This window comes from Hipposideros armiger, unplaced genomic scaffold, assembly GCF_001890085.2.
Source record: "Hipposideros armiger isolate ML-2016 unplaced genomic scaffold, ASM189008v1 scaffold_672, whole genome shotgun sequence".
NCBI lineage: Eukaryota > Metazoa > Chordata > Mammalia > Chiroptera > Hipposideridae > Hipposideros > Hipposideros armiger.
In genome coordinates, this window is record NW_017732022.1 from 887,404 (window position 1) to 890,951 (window position 3,548).

Genomic DNA, 3,548 nt, shown 5'->3' on the forward strand with positions numbered 1-3,548 from the left:
TTGTGACACTGTTCTTGATAAGTTTAGTGAGACATAGCGGGAATTTTCTGTTGTTCATTTTCATCCTCCATTCAGGCAGGCCCATTTGCCTACACAAACAGTTATCCAAGGAAAAAAATCAAGTGCAAAATTCTCTCCTTGAAGATTTTCATTTTTTCCTCCCTTCAGCTGAATACCTACTTTTCCTCTTCTGAATCCTATAGGTTTTGATATGTGATATGATTTCAACATTTTATCATGCATAAAATTTTTTCTCTCCTTTGAAGTGTTGGAATTTTGAGTGTTCATAGTATTTTTAAATTTAGGTAGGTAGGTAATTTAAAAATTATATATATATATATATATAATAAATATATATATATATATTATATATATATATAATTACAGTGAGTTATCAATAAACACCCAGAGAATGAAACCTTTTAATATAACCCTATGTAAGATGCATATTTATAGGGTATGTGTGTGGAGCTCACTATCAACCACTTATAACTTAAAATAATTATTACCTGAACATTTTCATGTAGAATAAGAATAAAAGTATTAGCTGGAAAGGGGTCTGAAGAATGAATCATAGACTTCCCTCCTAAGTTATTAGCTTCATGTTTCAGGCTAATTATTTCATTAAGTGAAAACTTCTGGGTCATTCCAGGTAGGATAAGGATCTAATTATTTTAAAGGTAGAGTCTCACAAATTGCTAACTCTGCAATGCTAACATATTTTGTTTCTTTGCAGTACATCCTATTCAACAAAAGACAGAGGTGACAGAGTAGAGCTATCGAATTGACATGGAAGGGGCACTGGATCGCCCGTAATAGTGAGAGGTAAGCACTTTCATTATGGCCTAATGCCAGGATTCCACATAAGGTATTAGAAGTTATGTCTGCTCTCTTAGCTTCTTTCCATTAGCATTCATATGCAATTCCATCATTCATCATATAGACAACCTAATTTTTAATTGACAGTGAAGGAATTTTTGGAATACACAAAAACTGTATATACTTCCTTCACAATCAACTGTAAGTCTGCATTATTTATGCTAGGTACATTCTTATTCTTTGTGATGCTATAGTGGTTTGAAAAATACTAAATATCCTTTGTGTGTGTGAAAATTAACAGAAAGTTCAAAGCTTAGAATATTTTCACAACCAAAACATGAGACCATTATAAAATAAGAACCAAAATATTTAATATAGTAAGTTAATTTATTGAACATTTTTCTGTTTATTTCTTGTACAAGTAAATGTATTCTTGGGAAATAAAATAAATGACTCTAATAGAATGTCGATATACATATTATTTGTGAGAAAAGATGAACTAATTCCTGTTTACTATCAACACGATGAAACATGAAAGACCACAATCTTTTAAGTGAATTTATCAAGGCAGTCATTACATATATTAATTTACATAACTTATTGAAAGTAAATCATTCCATTTAACTTCAATTAGATAAAGTTATTGATATGAAATCCCACACTATTTTCCTGAAGAAATGTACATACATTTACTTTTATCTGTCTCACTATTGAAATATTTACTGTAATTACTGGAGTTGTCCCATGTGTAAAGATATCGCCATTGTATAACAACTATAACTGTCAACCGTCACTTCAGTGTTTTTATATGTATAGTCTTACTTTTAATATCTTCTGGACTTATGCTTCACAAATCATCCTTGCCTATTCTTTTCAGCTCGACTGCTATGCAAATTATTTCAAGATCTTAGATAATTCAAAATGTCCCCATCACACGTTTCTTTAGGGCCCCACTTCAGGTAGATTAGATGGCATCATTACCTGCGACAACAATATAGTAGTGAATGTGAGTTTCCTATAGATGCAGCAGCAGTTGGTGAAATTTATAATCTGCTCTTTTGTAGTTATTATTCCTTGGCATTTTTGCCCTGATGAAATGGTCCAACTAATTTATGAATAGGCAGTTTGCCACTCAGACAGATGGCTCTGACTACAGCCCAGAGATCATGAATAGTCCAAAAATGCCGATGTTGACAGGATTTTCAGACATAAAAAATCAAATGTCTGTCAGTCTCCTCTTAAGATGTGTCATCACTAATCCACTATTTATTGGATTATGTTCTAATACAATTTTTTTATTTCCATAAGGAATGATTATAAAAAGTAATATTTTAATGGAACATGCAGAGCTGAGCTTCCTGTTCTAAACAAAAAGGCAACATTTTATTTTCAAGGGGTGATAAATTCAAACATAAAGTATAATTCTATTCCATGATTTTTATACTTCTAGGCCAAACCTTTCTTTGCCAGCAAAATGAATAGGCATATTGTCTTAAAGATAAAAATGTTATCATGGCCTCAATAGTTATTTGTTCTGATTTTACCTATATTTCATGAATATAAAGCTTAGTAAACTAAATTATATCACTTCTTAGTAATGTTACTTTTGATATATAGTAAATTCTGATTATAATACACTCTGAAATAAGCATATGTTTTTAGTTATTTGAAACATACTGTAATAACCAGAGAAAATAAACATAAACCAAACTACTAAGCTTATTTTCTGATGAATCTTTAGTTAAAACCAAAGCATAGCTATCACACACTGAAATTGTTATCAAACAGTTAAATACTTAAGTAAATGTGGCTTACTATAAATACTATGTTACTGATACATATAGACACTGACCTTATCTATCATATTTTCTTGATATAAAAGGGGACCATTTTGCTAAAAATATCTCTTTTGTGATATCTGACATGGGTAAATAGCACTGGACACAAAATTATTTTGCCATAGCGTTTTCTTTTTTAAAAAATAAAACTTTTTGTCATTTGATAGTCTACAGAATTTAGAAGAAATAGCTATTTTATTGTGCAGAGAATAAGTTCCTCCATCTAAATATTACTCCACTTAAATAGCAAACTCATTTGCAAAGTCACTGGGACTGTTTATGCAGTCACTTCATTTGGGACTTGAAAAGACATTCTTTTAAAGGCTTGTTTGAAGACAGAGGGGTTTAGTGAAAGAAAGTAGAATTTATTTAATGTATATACATTAAAATAATATTTTGCAATTTTATTGTTAGCTAAAAAAATGAGGACTGAATATTTGCTAATTTTGGAGTCACATAGAAAAGATCAGCATTTACAGACTTGCAGCTTTAGAACAGTTACACGAACCAGCAGTAGTTAGAAATAGAGGCTTCACTTAAGCAATCACGGTTTGCAGTCTTCTCCAAGAAGCCAAATTGGCAATGTGAACATCTTGGAGTACCGTAGCACAAATTGCTAGTGTAAAGGTAGATAGATGGCTAGCTGCTTAATTTGCAAATATTCCTATGTTATTACCATGTGCAGAACCTTAGGAGAGAGAAAAATAATAAACCATAGTCTTATTTTTTGGAAGTTGAATATATTTGGGTTGTCTTAAAAGTCATGACGCATTTATGCAACGAAAAACAGAAAAAATACGTCATGACTTTTCCAACAACCTAATACAATTTGTGAGACAGGGCACATATCAAAATGAAGATACACATAGAATCAAACAAGTGAAAGTGATA